Source organism: Symphalangus syndactylus, chromosome 4 (assembly GCF_028878055.3).
Source record: "Symphalangus syndactylus isolate Jambi chromosome 4, NHGRI_mSymSyn1-v2.1_pri, whole genome shotgun sequence".
NCBI lineage: Eukaryota > Metazoa > Chordata > Mammalia > Primates > Hylobatidae > Symphalangus > Symphalangus syndactylus.
Window position 1 is genome coordinate 84,521,436 of NC_072426.2, and position 17,765 is coordinate 84,539,200.

Sequence of the window (17,765 nt, forward strand, 5' to 3'; positions counted from 1 at the left end):
TATCCTCAGCAGGGAACCTGGAATCACTAGAGTGCCCCTTTGGCCAATGTATATGGAATGAATGATGAATAATGTTTGCGTGGGAGGATCTGTGGTTGGAACTTAGTCTGAGTTCTCCTTGCTCCAACTGTGGGCCAGAAGGCCAGGCACTGCCTGGGAGCTTGTTGGAAAAGTAGAATCTCTGGCCCTGACTCAGACCTACTGAAGTGGAACCTGCAATTAACAAGGTTCCAGACGAATATGATAAACAGTAAAGTTTGAGAAGTGTGGCTCTGACTCTGAATAACTTTTCAAACTAAGTAGGCACCTCTGGTAGGGTCAATGCTGTCAGGATCCAGAGTCGCTGCCACCCACCTCCAGAGAGGACTCTGCTTTCACTTTAGTAAGACAGGTCAGTCCCCTGGGGAGAAAGGGAGTTGTTTTATCTGTCAACAAGGAGAAAACTAAATATGAGAATTCTAAAAGTCCTTGTGACTCTCCCTAATTCCTGCAAACCTTTCCAGAACAGCTCATCCATATGTCAGCCGGGTGTATGTAGCCTTGCCCCATGATCTCCTAGTGTAGCACATGGCCAGGTGACCAAGACTTACTTGCCTGTGATTCCCTGAAGCTTACAGTCCACAGTAAGCCTCCCTCTTCTCACGGAAACCCAAAGATTAGAGTGCTCAAAATGGACAGAAAGGAAGTAGTTCATTCATCCTAGTTCAGAGGGACGCTGCCGCAGGAACCTGCCTCCTCCATAGCGCTGTTGAAAACCACAGTGTGGCCAGCCCAGGGCTGAGATGCCCTGCCTTATTCCACATCTGCCGGGTGTTGGGAAGAAGTTTCTTCCCCCAGCCCCAGTTTTCACCATTGAGAATGTACTGCCAGGGCCAAAAAAGAATTTGTCTCTTATCAGTAGCAGAAAAGGACTTTGAAGCACATTAGAAAGCAGTGATAGAATTCTGAGAGGATTTTAATAATAACCCAAATCCCAGCAAAATTATTTCCAGAGGACATGCATTTCAGGTTTCTTGAAGGATGTTTATAATAAGCCGGAGAATTTCTCTTGTTGTCGTTAATGTGCTAGAACTGGTTTCAGTTAAATTTTACATGAAAAGGATATATTAACCTGCATAAAATATGTTCATAATCTCGATTTAAAATTAAAAAGAAGAAAAAAAGCCACAACCACATGTACAATATATTGCCCCAAGTAAAAGCCTTGGGAAAAAAATACAAACTTTGCTTGTACCACGCTAGTACCATTTTTGCAGAGATAAAATTTCTATGCTCCCCTAGGTACACATGCACAGCCCATTATTGTTGTGGGGAGTTATGTATGTCAGCTGGAGGGAAGAACGGATGCTGAGGCTTCAGAAGGGATGGGCGTGTGGAAAACAGAAGCCATTTGCTTTCATGGCTTCCTCCAGTCTAGAGAGAGCAAGTGTCTTGGCCTTCGGTAAGCCGGATGTGATCAAGATCATACCTCTCCCACACTGGAAGTGAGAATATCCTGTATCAGGAAGTCTGTTAACCTTGACACAGGGCTGTCTTTTCCCTGCAGGCCATGCAGTTAGTGCCAAGGCGCCTCTACTGCCTGCCCCTGCCAACACTTGCCTGGCAAGAACCAGGTCACGTGCTTCTCAGCTGTGTCAGAGACCAATAGAAATTCACTGGGGCTCCAATTTTGTTGACGATGGGCTAAGTGACACAGTTACTTTCAAGGAGTCTTTTTTTTTTTTTTTTTTTTTTGAGATAGAGTCTTGCTCTATTGCCCAGGCTGGAGTGCAGTGGCGATCGTAGCTCACTACAGCCTCAAACTCCTGGGCTCAACTGATCCTCCTGCCTCAGCCTCCCAAGTAGATGGGACCACAGGCATGTGCCACCACATCTAACTTTTTTTTTTTTTTTTTTTTTTGTAGAGCTGGGGTCTCGCTATGTGCCCAGGCTGGTCTCAAACTCCTGGCCTCAAGCGATCCTCTCACTTTGGCCTCCCAAAGTGCTAGGATTACAGGTGTGAGCCACTGCGCCTGGCCTCAAGAAATGTTTTAAGACTGGGTAGCTCCTTAAGCTCTCCTTAGGCCTCCCTTTTGGGAGACAAAGGGAATCCTACTGCAGATTGCTACCAACAGAGTTGGCCCCACTTTGTTCTAGAAGGGTAATGTGGCTTTGTGCTTTGCGAAGGAAGGTGACTTTGGAATTGGCCCCCTCAGGACCATGTGCTTCTCCTGTTTAATGCATCACTGATTCATTCACATTGCTTTCCCAGTCTTCTGTTTATTCATTCTTCAATAATTGTTGAGCACTGACAGGCAGGGGGCAAGGTGCCAGAGAGGCAGGAGCATGAGCCCGGGAGCCACCTGACCAAGGTGAACAGGTGCCGGGAGATGTGCTGGGCTGGAGGATGGCCTAGGCAGGAGGCAGGCCTGTACATCCAGCAGGCCAGCCCATGGGTGGCCTTTCCTGGTTGTGCAGCCCACCCTGGTCCCAGGTGTCATGGTGGGGCTCCACTCCGGGGCACGCTGTCCCTACGTGCCTGCAGGGACTGTCCCTCCCTGCAGAGCAGTAGCTTGTTTTCCATCTCAGCATGGCTGATTTGCTGCCGTTATTGGGCACTTCATTTCTGAGATCATTGCACTGCTGGGAAATATTTTTAAAAACTTTTTATCTGTGTTTTTTTTTTTTTGAAATCTCATGAAACAATATCATTTGTGCTCACATTTCTTAAGACTATTTCATTTAAAACTTCAGTTTTGAGCACAGAGTACCTCAGAGTTATTAAAAGACTTTTTCAATCCCACATGGAGAATACTAGAAGTGAAGTGCCATTTTGGAAAGAAAGAAAAACATCACCGTCTCAAAAAAAAAAAAAGGAAAGAAAGAAAAGAAAAACATCATCAACATATCTGTAACATCAAGCTAGGCACCCAAAATATCAGGAAGAAAATTTCTATGTAAAATTCTGAGTTCACAACAAACTGATGGTGCATTTAAGGAGATATTTTTTCCTAGCCAGAATCAATTCTAATTTATTATTATAACTTCTTAAAATTAAATTTATGAATTTCCAACGAGTACATGTGATCACCAAAAGACAATAAGACACAGCCTCATAAATTTACCATAAGAGTGTTCATAGAAAGCTGAAGAATAAAAATTATTAATTCAGTCATATGTGCCCATTGCCCACATTGCATGCAACATGAATTTAACAAATAAGCAGGCATACCTACTGCTATTTTAGATTTGGTTTTAATGCTTGGTTTGTGCCCTGTACATCGTGTCTATGACCTAACACTACTGTGATGATGATGATGGTATTGATGATGGTACTGATGATGGTGATAATAGTGGTGATAATGATCGTGATAGTGATGGTGATGGTGATGATGGTGGTGATAATGGTAGTGATGATGATGATGGTGATGGTAATGGTGATGATGGTGATGATGGTGGTGGTGATGACAATAATGGTGATGATAATGGTAATGATGGTGATGACAGTGATGGTAATAATAATGGTAATATTAATGATGATAGTGATGATGATGGTGTTGGTAATAATGGTGATAATGATGATTGTAATGGTGATGATGGTGACGATGATGGTGATTATGGTGGTGATAATGGTAATGGTGATGGTGATAATGATGGTAGTGATGATGAAGAGGATGGTGATGATGATGGTGGTGATGGCAGTGGTAATGATGATGATAATGATAATGCTCACCCTTCCATGGCACTTCCCACGTGCAGACACTGTTCCAGTGCTTACCAGGAGAAGCACTCCTTTAACTTTGAGACAACTCTTATTGTCTTCATTTCACAGATGAGTTAGAGGAGCACAGGAAGGTAAATACTAATACAAGGTCTGCCACTAGGACATGGCAGAGCTGCTCCAACCAGGCACTTGGCCACAGATCCCTGTTCTCCACTGCACTCTGAGCTCTGATGCCTTTTGTCAAAAGTACTCGGTAAAGTCTGAGTCTTTGGGTTTTCAGGGTGTTTAATGTCTTGACCTCATTGGACAGTGATAGAGAAGTAGGCCGGTAATCAGAATCTCCATTTGTTAAAATAGAAAGTGAAATTATTCCTCTAAGTGATCCCTGTCAGGAGTTTGGCATATATTCTTCTAAATTTTTTTATATATACAAATGTAGATCCGTATTTATTATATATTCCCAATATGTATATATAGTCCACCCACATTTAGTGTGGGTCATGGCTACAGATTCTGACAAATCCATTTCTGTGTGCCAAGTTCCCTAAAAATGGGAATGATTCTTTACACAGTGTTCACAGGTTGAATTGTTTTCTCATTAACAATATCTCAGGCACATTTTTCTACCTCAGTACGTATAGATCTACCTCATTCTTTAATGACTGCAAAGTGTTACAGTATCATCATTTCTTTAACCAGTATGCAACTCTTGGCCATTTAGGTTGTTCTAATTTTTCACTCTTAGAATGGATGCTTTGGTAAACATCCTTTCACATATAACTTTATGTGTGTATTTCTGTAGCAGAGATTTTTCGAAGTGGGATCATTATGTGAAAGTATAGCCTCATTTTAAATTTTGATAGAGTCTGCCCAATTAACTTTCTAAAGTATTTTCCAATTTTATTCTCCCACCAAAAAAAAAAAAAAAGAATCAGAGTGACCACTTTCTCATACCCTCCCCAGTGGAAGATATCCTCTCTCTCTCTCTCTCTCTCTGTCTTTCTCTCTCTCTATATTGATCAATCTTCTACCTGTATTTTAAACTATTAAGTTGAAAGCCATGTGGAGATTTTAGATGACTCCAAGCAGCAGAACCCAGGTGTTCTGCTTCTTGGTAGAGTGTTGTCGTGGAACCCCTAGAGAAGCTAAAAGAAAGAAAGAGTTTCATTGGAAAGAGAAGAGTTTCCCTGTCTACATTCCTGAGGCCAGGCAGATGGGGGTGGGGGTGCTAAAAGACAGTATCAGACTGGTTTTGTTTCATTTTGTCTTTTTCATTCATTCATTCAAAAATGGCTGCCTGAGTCAGATGTCTTTCTAGGAGCTGAAGTTGCAGCCAGCAGCATCCTCGAGCCTCTCTCATCCACTAAAGGGGGCACATACATTGGCACCTTGAAATTAGCTGTGGTAAGGGTAGTCACACATGAAAATCAGAAAATACTGCTCACATCAGAGCTTTCTTTCATGTCAAGCCTGTTGTCAACTTTTATCCACATGGCTCTGGATGCAGCAGTAAATAAGCTATGGAGTCACTGCCTTTGGGGAGCCCAGTGATGTGGTCAGAGGCCGGCTCTACACCAGCCCTGCTGCTCACTAGCTGCTGGCTGCATGCTTGCCACTTCTCCACCTTCATCTCTGCACATGTCCAATGAGGACGATAATAAGGGTAACTTCCACATAGACTAGTTGTTGTACTAAGTAAATATTAGGTGCTATTGTCACATTCTTTAGTAGAGGAAGACAGAAGGCTACCAGATGGATGATACGTTATAATGCCGAGGAGTGATATGTGCTCTGAGAGCAGTAGAACAGGGCAAGGGGAGCTGGGGGTTGGGGGCTGCATTCGATGGGGGGGATGTCACAGTTCAGCAGAGACCTGAGAGTGAGGGAATCTCACACATGTCTCTGTGGGGAGAACATCTCAGGCTGGGCTGAGAACACAGCCTGGGCAAAGGTCCTGAAGTGGACTCTGAATGAACAGTGCCATATGGGGTGTGTCCAGGAAACACACGGAGATCCATGTGGCTGGAGCCCTGGTCAGCAAGAGGGACATGTGGAGAAATCCGAGGTCAGAGGCAGGCACAGGATGAGGTCATGAAGGATCAAGACCCTTATCCATGCTGATATCCTGATAAGAACTCTGGATTCAGGATGTGATGAGAAACCACTGGAGAACTGTGTGCAGGGCAGTGAGTGGCATGGTTTGACTTATTATTTAGAAGGATTATCTTTCCTACCAAAAAATAAAATAAAATAGCCAGATATGTTTGGCCCTGGCCTGAGACACAGTGGTGTTCATTAGCGTTTAGCACATAATACTTTCCAAAATATATCAAAGTGTTTTCTTCTTTCTACCTGTAAATATTTCAAAGCAACGGACTGTTTAAACAATACTTGTTCATCATCTATAATGTAAATAGTAGCAATAGTAATAATCAAACACTTGTATAGCATTTACTATATGCCTACGAGGTATTTTTCCAAGCACATTACATGTTTTAATGCATTTAATCCTCAAAAAAACTCTATTGGCTAGTTACTATTATGAGTCCCACTTTGTAGATAAGGAAATGGAGGAATAAAGAGGTTAAGTACCTTGTCCAAGGTCACACAGCTAGTAAATGGCAGTCTTCCTGTCTCTGAGAGCACATGTTCCTAAGCAGGTCCTTGCACAATTAGATTGGTCTAAGAGAGTGTTAAAGATTGCAGTTGATCAGAATATTGAGAGTGTTCAAATTTGCAAGTTCTCAGCATGAACATCAAGCCTTTGGTTATCTTGAAGTAGATAACCAAAGGCTCCCTTTTTTCTAAGCAAAAGCATCCTCTTGAATAGTACTGCCAGTAACAGTCCTTTGAAAGGCAGCTGGGAATTCAAACATCTATGGACCACAGGGGAGAGGAAATGAATGACCATGTTAGACCATGGAGCAGTTGCTGTGAGACTTCGAAAGTTCCAGGTATTAGGACTCTCCCCAAGAACACTGTCTATAATCACATTTTAGCTTCCAAAACATATGTTGGTGAAATTGACAGGCATCTATCTGTCTGATAACTTGTAGAAACTTGAACCAATAATATTTGGCCTTGGGTCTTTCTATGCCAGACTTAGCAGGCTCCCGAAGGGGTCACCTCTGCCTGTCCTCAAAGCAGTTAGGTAGTGACTTTCTGTCATGTCAAATCCATTCTGAGGACACACTTTGCTGAACATCCTGTGTACTTTTTGGACTCAAGGACCTGAGGTGAATTTGCCCTGCTCATGATTTCTGAGTGAGTTTATCCAACCTAAAGTGCACGTCTTCATATCCATCCAAGACATCTCTCCTGAGCTCCAGACCTTTTCCAGTCCTCCCACTGTCCTAGAGCACGCTGGGTGACTGGCCCTCAGTCCCTGGGTGACCATGCAGAGGTGGGGTGGAGGGGGAATCTGACCAGATATGATCTCAAGGTTCATTTATACCTGAAGCTGCAGAGTAGGTGGGGCATTTGGTGCCTCTGAGAGTGCCTAGGCCCCATGTGTCTCTGGACCCTGGGTCAAGGCACACCTAAGTCAGCAGTCACAGCAGAATGCTGGATTTGGGAGTACAACTGGATTCTAGCCCTCACATCTGAGTGAAGATCTACTATGAGTTATACTGCTAGAGCCAGAGGTCCCAGTGGACCAGTGGCCTCCGCTCCAAGGAGATGGTGAGAGTAGACCTGGTGGTGGCTCTAATGGTTACCTCTGAAAATGCCCCTGGACGTCTTCAGTAGCCATTGGATACTCAGCCTCATATTTTCACCTATCCAGCAGACAGCTCCACCCAGGGGTCTGCTGCCACCCCACACACAGCCTGGCCCAAGCAGAGCCTTGCAGCCTTGTGGCCTGCATCCCATGCCACCCAGAGGTGCACTGGGAACCTGGGGGTGAGGCTGTGCAGAGGGGGGCAGGGCCCCCTGGAGGTGTTCCAGTGAGATTCTTTCCTTCCCCTCCATCACCCTCTCACACCAGGGACAGCTCCATGTTTCTGTCTTTGGGAAGTCTTGGGTTCTGTGGCCTCAAGTCCTGTGTTTCTCCACCCCAAGCCAGGGCTCCTGCCTCTGATGAGGATGGGCCCAGTTCCCTTTTCCCGCAACTTCCCCTTTAGTTGGAGCTCATACTGCCTACTGAGTGGTGTGGGATTGTTCCAAAACCTCAAACAATTCATGCCAAGGGCTTTTCACTATTTTCCCTGTTGGCATCCCAGGCCTACTTCTTGGGAAGGGACTGCTGTCTGCCTGTCTGCTCACCTGGGTACAAGGCATTCACATCACAGCATAGACACTGCCTCTGAGCGTGCACTTGCAATGGCTGGGACTGCCCATGAGCATCTGGGAAGTACTGACTGGCTCTGAATCCAGACACCACCTGTAATCCAGACTCCGTAATCACTGGCCCTGCCTCACAAGGCTGGCATGAGGATGTAGCGAGATGGTGAAAATTAGTTAGCATTTTCTGAGTTCTGTTCTCAGAAGGACCGATTCTCAGCCACCACACACTGCCACCTCCCAAAGCCACTTCTGGATTATGTCCTTTGTTTTGGAAAGGCATTTCTTTTGTTTATTTTTGTTTAACATGTACACCATAGAACTCTTTATTCTCTTTCCATAATAGGTTTAAATAAATTTGCCAATCAGCACCCATGGTACTTGAGATTAAGTCAAGTTCATATCCAAGGCATGTCGATGATAGTAGGACTGATAGGCTTCACGCCATACTTTTCTTTCCTGAGCTGGGTCCTATGGAGACCCATTGAGGACCCTCTGTCAAATCAAGGTTTCTGAATGCACAGCCTCAAGCTCCTTGGTGGCCATAGTTATGTGTGCAGTGGCTGTTGTTAGGGGAGAGTTTGTTTTACCAGTTACTCTGTTGAATAAAAAATGAGCGCTTATCCTGCAGGTAGAAGAGGAAGTCTGCCCCTGGTAATTGGTAATTCTCTCGTGGGTAAATAGATTCCTGATAGTGCAGCTCTGTGGAGCTGCAGTCACATTTTTAAACTCTAAGGTGACGTTAGCATAAACATTCCATGTCCCAGTTATTGATCTGTTGCTGTGATAATGGTATTACCCAATTGAACTTTTGACATTGAGAGACCTTGCAGAGGCTGCAATTGCATTTTTCTTTTATTTCTGTGACTTAATTCAAGTTACATTTCTAACTGTGATCTCTGTGAAAAAGTGTTGTTTTGCAGGAGTCTGCATAAGAGAATGCTAAATCTCTCTTTCTTAGTTAAAAATGTTAACTTCCAGCTTGAATCATGAAAAGACACCTACAAAATGATATACTCAGAAACTACCCATTAAGAGCTTAAGGTGTGTTATCTTCCAGAAAGGTGCACAACCTCAGAATTCCTTGAGGCTGACTGTTCTCACATTAGCCAAATCAAATAGTTCTTCCCCATGGACATACTTTCCATGATTATCACCCTCAAACTGGGGGAAAAGGGGCTTGCATTAGAGGTGGGAGATTCAGCCCAGAGGCTGCTACCTGCTGTTATAGCACCTCATTGTTGGCAGAACAGAAGGCTAGACAGGCCATTGCAAGCTCTGAAACTTGCAAACTCACTTTGCGATGCCCAGAGTCCGGGAAGGTTCATCACTGCATTTTAAACCTGGTCTGTATGATCATCATTTCCTAATGCTTCTGAGAGGAAACTGTGCTATGTGAGAATTTAATCTGGCTCAGAAGCCATCCAGGAGCACTTGAGTTCAAGTCTAGGACTGGAAAGTTCCTTAAGCATAAGGAAAAGGTAATTACTGTGCCACTGACACCTAGAACAATGGCTATAAGAAAAAAAAGTGCTGACAAGGATGTAGGGCAATTGAAACGCTCATGCTTTGCAGGTGGGAGGGCAAAACAGTCCACCTTGGACAAATAGGCAGTTTCTTACAAAGTTAAATATAACTTGCCATGTGGCCTAGCAAACCCACTCCTGGGTATTTACTCTAGAGACATGAAAAAATCACACAAAAACCTATATTTGAATGTTTATAACAACTCTATAACCACTAAAAACTTGGAACAACCCACAAGTCATCCAGCAGGTGAGTGGATGGCTAGCGACAGCATGTGGAATACTCTTTACCAACAGAGAGGAGCAGATAATCGTTGCTTGCAACAACTGGGATAAATCTTCAGGGAATTATGCTCAGTAAAAAAAAAAAGCCAATCCCAGAAGGTTACACACTGTATGATTCTTTGTACATCACCTTGTCTAAGAGATAAAACCATAGTGGTAGAAAACAGATCTGTGGTTGCCAGGGGTCAGGGCTGGAGGGAAGGTGGGACTGCAGAGGGGTGGCATGCAGGGGTGATGGAACTGTCCTGAGTCCTGACTATGGCAGTGGTTACAGACATCTATACCTGTGTTACAATTCTTAGAACTGGACACCTAAAAAGTCAATTTTACCCCATGTCATTTGAAACAAATAAAATAAAATTTTGAGAAACCCCTGTTACGTCATCGGAGACACAGCAGGAGGCGTGAGTGGAACTGTAAGCCTAGGGCTGAGTCTGTGGACGCATGTTGGTGAACATGCGTGCAGTGTGGGGGGCCTGGCACATGTTTGAGAACATAGCTCAGAAACATACATGCTTAGAACATTCTTAGATGTTACTTGTATAGATGAATGAGTTGATCATTAGTTTGTTGGAAAATGCCTTCCTTCACTGGCCAGGAAGCAGTTCTGTGATGGTGATCATGGTCATTAGAGAGGGCGAGGCAGAATCCCAGTAGCTCGCTGTGCAGAGTCAGAGGACATCACAGGTGCAGTGAGTGCAGGAGAGTGTGGTCGCCAATGGCATCAGTGTCAGGGCATTCAGAGGGCCTGGTGGGTTTTGAAGGAGTAGGGGCCCACCTTGTGTGTGACCGGCAAGAGTTCATGCAGAGGGGATCAACTTAAACAGAAACCTGTACTCGCCTTCCTTGTTAGAGAAGTTTCGGAGCCTGGAAGGAGGACTGAGCGGATCACATGGCTGTTTTGCATCCGTAGTGTAAGGCTTGGTACTTTCAGCAGTCATAGGATGTGCAATGTAAAGAAACACCTTCCCTCAGGGTTTTGCAACCTGTGGCATTCATTGCTAGAGAACCAGGTCAGAAACATCCCTGAGTCAGGTAGCGGCGGGTTCCTCTGCTGTGAGGGAATAAATCTTCTGGCCCAGCCCTGCTCCTGTCAACACCCACATCCTGAGCCCCACCATCCTCTCCCACCATGAGCTGGGCCCTCTTTTTCCACATGGAGGGCAGCAGGCAGCAGGCTGCCACCATGGCAGGGTGGGACCCAGAGATGAAATGCCACCACCTCCCAACATCTAGTCACTTCTGCTTAGCCCTGGTAGTGTGAATTCCCAAAGCCTTGGCTTATTTTATGTATTTCACTTTATCTTGAAACAGATTGGTTTTTATTTGTGTTTTAGGACAAGATATCTGGGCATAGTCCAGGGCCACTGCCCATCTACATGGCACCTTTAGGTAGACTACAAAAAGGCACCTATCTTAATAGACTTCTTATAGAAGAGCTTCCCATCATGGTGGGAACAACTCTCGCCCCACAGAATGTCTTGGGAGAGCTGAGCATGGGGTGAATTTCAACCCTCAGTCACTTAAACCTGGAGACCCTGGGTAGACCCAGGGCCAGTCCAGTGGTTCATTGAGGCGGCAGACACTAGGCTCCTCAGTCTGTTTTCTCTACCATCTTGAGCAGATTGGCCTTGGTTTTTATTCACGTTGCCTCTCTGTCTTAAGATCTAGTTTGTTTTTCCCTGGAAGAAGTGAGACTGTGCCCAGGGAAGTCTGAGCACGCAGACCTAGTATGATCGCTTCCCTGGGCAAGGAGCCCTTTCCTGTAGGATTTTTCTGTCTTCTACCTTGAAACCTCAGCCCAGTCTGTTCCTCAGGTGGGGCTGCTTCTGCGTGTCATTTTGTTTCTCTTTACATCCCCAGCATGAAATGTGGCAACAAAAGAAAAGTGGCTTCAGAGAGAGCTGCAGAATGGCAGATGGAACACAAGGTTTGGGGGCATAAACAACCTGACCCTTGGCACTCACAGCCTCTGTGTGCTCAGCTGACTGCAGGATCTGTCTCGGCCCCGGGTGCAGTTCAGAGGTCAGAAATGTCCTGCAGCTAGCCCGTATGCCGGTCACCTGGCAGCCAGGTGCATTGCTCAGATGGAGGCAGCCACACCTGGGTGGCTTTCCTCTGTTAGCTTCCCTCCCCTGCTGGAGCCAGGTGCGCTTCATACCAGTCAGCACGGCAGTCACCATTGCCCTCTTTCCAGAAAGCTGGAGGTTTGCATGGGCTGCCAGCAACCCAGCCAGATCTGTTGCAGCCCAGGGTCAAGGCCAAGGCCTGGCCATGGCAGGCCAGGAAGCTGGGGATGGGAGGTGTGTGTGTGCTGGGTACCATGTGAGGAAGTCCTAGAGCCTTTCTCCTCCAGCCCTGCTTCTCACTGAACCAGGGGTAAATGTATCAGACCTTTGTCCCCTGCCTTGTCTCGGGGAGGGTGCTCTGCTGCTGACATAAATGCCTTAATCTCAAATATTCTCCCACCCTGTCAGGTAGTTCTTCTCATCTCCCCTTCAGGAAGGCTATTTTCTCTTCTTCCATTCTCTTCTGTCCTCACCTTGACTTATGTATTCATTTGCTAGGGCTGCCATAACAAAACACCACAGTCACATAGTCAGGGCAGCTTAAAACGACAGACTTTATTCTCTCACAGTTGTGGAAGCTGGAAGTCTGAGCTCAAGGTGCTGGCAGGGTTGGTTTCTCCCAAGGCCTCTCTCTCTCTCCTTGGCTTGCAGATGCCACCTTCTCCCTGTATCTTCATGTGGTCTTCCCTCTGTGTGTGCCTGTGTCCTCATCTTCTTAGAAGGACATCAGTCAAATTGGATCAGGGCCCACCCTAATGGCCTCATTTTAACTTAATTACCTCTTTAAAAAACCCCATCTGCAAATAGAGTCATGTTCTGAGGTCTTAGGAGTTAGGGCTTCAACACGGGAAATTTGGGGAACAAGATTCAGTCCGTAACAACTAATTTCCTAGAATCTGTTCCTTACCTGTCAAAAGATACCCAGGGCCACTTAGTTCACAAAGTTCTTGTTAACTTACGAAGCATTCACAACGTGCACATATGCGTGCTATTTTAGCTGACCCTAGAGAGGAGGTGATGCCACTGAAACATTGATTTGTTCAGCACACACATGTTCAGCACCTTTTATGGGGCAGCTGCTGGGCCAAAACATTACATAGACCTCATTTCAATCCTCATAATCATCCAACAAAGTAGGTATTATTATCTCTGAGCTCCAGTGATGGAACTGGCCCAAGGTCATACAGCTGACCTTTAAACTAAGATCCAAATTCCTCCTGCACCATGATCTGCTGTCAGCCCCAGGACGATAGCCTCAGCCACTCTCCTCACCTCTTCTCTGCGAACACTTTCATTGATCTGAGAGTTAGAAGAATTTCCCTTTATCACAGCCTTCCTTTGATGCATCAGTACGTGCCTGTATCTGACCCTCCATCCCTGCCTGCTCATAGAATCCCCCTCCAGAATTACTTGTGGATTCTCACTGGCTGGTAGTTTTCTCCCTGGCTGGTAGTTTTCTGATATAAAAAGTGAGACTAAGGGCCCATGAAACAAGGGGTTTGAGACACACAAGATACCAAGCAGCTGAATACAACAAATGCCAGGCCTTTATTTGAGGAATAGAAAGAGAATCTGACCAGGAGTCACCACAGGTTAGGTGAAATGGAAAATAAAGTAAAACCAAACAGCCCTGGAAGAGAGGAAATGGCCGAGTTGCTTCTCACATATTTAGAATGTTCTAGGGCTTTTTCTAAAGGATTCTGCCAGGACTTCCCAGCAGCAGTTGGTTCACTCTTGCTGCCTGTTTTCCAGCGATTACAACATCTGGATATAAATGTAAAACTCGGTCTGGGTCTGAGGCCTGGAACTCCTCCTTCAAGCAGTTTCCTTGAGGCTTTCAATGGAATTTACAGTCATAAGAGTATTTGTGAATAGACAGTTCAACACTGTTGAAGCTTCTATCCTGAGTTCCACAATTTGTACTAACACTCCACAACCTTCTGTACTCCCTGCATCCCCCAGACTAGGGTAGGGGCTTGAAGAGAGTCATTTTGAGAGCAGTGTCTATCAGGAAATTAACAGAAGTGCTTCCTCATTCATTTTTAGAGATGCTGGGAGTGATTCCCTAGCTTAAATCCAGTTTGGGTTTGTCTACTGAAGATAGCAGTAAACTTGAATCATCTGAAGTAAAGGTGGGGCTTTGCAACAGGCTCCTCGTCAGGCTGTGCCCCATTGCAACCACCTGCTTTAACCACTGCTTTCGGCTCCTGGCTCTTGGTTTTACCACCAGCTTTTTAGTTTACCTAGTCTTACTGATGTGCCAAAAATTTTCTCTAAGCTTCTCCTCAGATGTGCCTTAAACCTTCCACTGAAACATTAGTGCAAAGAAACGTAGTTTGGTGAAAACCAGTGAGGAATATACATTTGCCCCTTTCATTGGCCATTAGGAATTTATTTCCAGTTAAACAAGCTAGGAAATGTAATTAGGCACGTGGCTGATGGTGATAGCCAAGTGTGCATGCCAGAAAAACAATAGGTTCTTTAAAGATGCCAAGGACTGATATTATGCATCTTATCTTGGAAACTATACACTTCACAGTTCTGAGCCTCCTGTGAGCTGCCTCATATCTTCAATCAAATTATTATATTCCAGAAATATGCATAAGGGAAATGATTCTACACATTTTATGGTGGGTTGTTGCTTGTAGCAGTAATTGAAGTACCTTTTCCACTTATGAAAGTACTAATTTTATTTGTTTTTATTGCTTTTCTAGATGCAATTATTTATTTAGTGTGCTTTGGCTTTATTAAATTATGTTTACTATAGGAACATCATAAAAATGTATGAAAACAACACATCAGCCAAGTCAGCCTGGTGACCTGTATTGAAAGAGCTAGTGTTATTTTTCATATCCAAACATAATGGAATAACTTAAGAATAAACAGATAATCTACACTAGAAAACAATGCAATTTCAAGGTAATGTAATAACACACCTGGACAATATGATTTCATAAATCTTGGTGCTAAAATTTACATGAGTTGGGTTTTGTGTGCTTATTTGAGGACACGTGGCATTTCTAAATGGAATCATTATAATGGGAAATGTAATTAAACCGAAAAGCAAGAATGTAAACAGGGTTTTTGTTGCTTGTAAGATATGGATGGCTAAGAAGCAATGTAAAGACTTCTGGTGTCAAAAGGCAAGCAGAAGGCTGTCATCCCTATAAATGCTCTTAACTTTGAAATTGAAAAATTGCTAGACAATTCGTCTAGGTCACTTGGCAGTCACCCCCAGCAGAGGTGCTGGCTTAAGCAATTCTTTGTAACTCTCCTTGTCTATTACTTCCTGTGCCTTTTGGGGTGCATCATCTCAAAAGAAAAGAAGTGTTTTGCTTTTGGCATTCTTTTTAAGAAACTTAAATTGAATGAAGATGGTTTAGGTGTTTGGAATTTCCACCAGATAACCAGGAAATAGGCATACAGACTTTTTTTAAGAAGTCAATCAAACAACAACAAAACCAAAGCCAAAACCAAAAAACCCTAAGTCTGACATCCTTATAAAGAGCAGAGGTGCTTAAATGAAAATGACTGTGTGACTATAAATTCATGACCAACTTTTATTTTTTTAATTATGGATTAAAATTAATTAATGCATTGTTTAAATACGTGTGCCTACTACAAAATCCAAAAGGTAACAACAAATGTACACAGTGAAGGCTGGGTCTCCCTGCAGCTGTTCAGGTTACTTCCCTAGAAAGAGCCATGGTTAATGTGCTCTCCATTTTCTGAACGAGTGCCAAGAGTTCCCAGGATTTTCTAAGTTTGTAAAATATGTACCCACATATTTACTTACATACACGCATACATGCGTATTTACACAGGATATGATAGTGAAATATAAAGTACACATATAGCTTCTCCTTCATTCTTAAAGACTGCACCGTATATTGCATTACACGAATGCCCCCATCTCCTACTGATACCTATTTAAGTGTTTACAGTTGTTTGCTTGTACCAAGAAAGACTCCCACCCATAGTACGGGAGAGAACCTCTATGTTTTGTCAACCTTTTTTTTTTTTTTAATGTTTGGCAACTTGAAAGACAAATAAATGATATCTAAGTGTGACTTTAAGTGTCGGTTTTCTGATTATGAGAGGGTGAGTATCATTTCATCTGTGTCCGAGATGCTTGCATTTTTCTTTCCCATGAACTGCTGGTCCTGTCTGTTGTCCTTTGCTGAATTTGCTATTGGAAACTTGATTATTATCTTTGTGGAATTGCAAAGCCCTTTAATATGAGCTGTAAATATCTTCCTCATTTTTTCAGTTTTTTAAAATTTTATTTAGAGACTGTTTTGCCATGTGTAGCATGAAAATGTACACACATCTTTTCTTCCATTGCTCCTGGGTTTTGTGTTGTATGTTAAAATTATTTCCATACTTGGAGGCTATTTTTAAAAAACTCCCCACCTATTTTATAGTACTTTTATAGGTTTATTTTCCACATTAAAATTTTTAATTCATTTGGAATTAACCTGGGGTGAAGAATGATATAAGGATGTGATTTTTTTTTTCTCAAATGGCTGTCCAAGTATTCCAACAGCATTTGTTGAAAAATAACCTTTAGGTTTACTTGGTAATATCACTAGATTTGAATAACCAATTATTCTTTATTTTAATAATGTTCCTTAATCATATTAAGAAAATATATGTCTACACCTACTTAATTCAAAAATTGTTTTAAACAAAAATATTTTTTAATTGTATTAAGTATCTTTCTAGCATCTATAATCATACACCTTTTCTCTTTTGATCTATTACTATTATGAATTATATTAATAGACTTTTTAATATCAAGCCATCTTTGCATTTCTGGAATAAAATAAACTTGAATATGATTATCTGTCTTTTAATGTACTTCATTCTCTCTGAGTAAATTTAACTTAAAATTTGTATTAATAAATGATATCCTCCCTTCCTCCCTCTCTCCCTCTCTCCCTCTCTTCCTTCCTTCCTTCCTTCCTTCCTTCCTTCCTTCCTTCCTTCCTCCTTTCCTTCCTTTCTTCTTCCGTCCTTCTTTCTTTCCTTCCTTCTTTTTGATGGTACATTCAGATTTCCTGGAGTTAATGTTTATAATTTCTATTTTTCTGGAAAATTATGCATTCTATCCTGTATTTAAAAGTTTTTTCAGTATATTCAGCAAACTGTCTTGTTTAAAAATTTTTAAACTTCCTTCATTTAGTTTATGTCTCATCTTATTTTTTATTTTATTCACTTATGCTTTTTCCATTTTTATCTTGATTAATTTATTTCTCAGTTTATCTGTTTTACTGGTGATTTATGCAGTCTGAATTTATTTCTATGAAGTTCTTCCTTCTGCTGTTCTTTATTTTATTCCTCTTTTTCTAACTCCTTGAGTTGGAGGCCTGACTTACTTAATTCATGTTGTTTAGCATAAGTATTTCAGGCCATGGTTTTCTCCCAGCACTGCTTCAAACATAGTCTTTAGGTTCTGGCAAGGAATATTTTCCTTAGCATTATTTTCAAGATATTTTGAAATTATAGTTTCATACTAAGTCATTTACAAAAATTTCTAGGTGGTGGCATTCTAGTGTTGTTATTAATTTTTAGAATTCTTTTGTTTCCATCTCCACCTTTATATTTCCCTTTTGATCAGAGACCATTAGTTACATTATTTTTACTCTTCAGCATTAAAGTTTTATTTTAGCCTTGTGTTTAGTCATTTATTTGTGAGTGTTTCATGTCAACTTGAAAGCAAATCGCAGGATCTCACTGCAGGACATAGTGCTCTATAGAAGACAGTGAGATCTATCTTATTAATTATGTTATTGGATATTATGTAGCCTCTTAAATTTCTTGTCCACTTATCCCTCTCTGAATCCCAAAATGCTATGAACATGCATGTTTGATGAATGAATGTGTGATGTAGAACTCCTG

At 42.7% G+C, this 17,765-nt stretch overlaps 1 protein-coding gene across 6 annotated transcripts in view; it reads left to right on the top strand.

The window, feature by feature from the left end:
- Positions 1-17,765, top strand: part of VSTM4 (V-set and transmembrane domain containing 4) — a 102,473-nt gene that overhangs the window by 79,275 nt on the left and 5,433 nt on the right. The window lies entirely within an intron of this gene.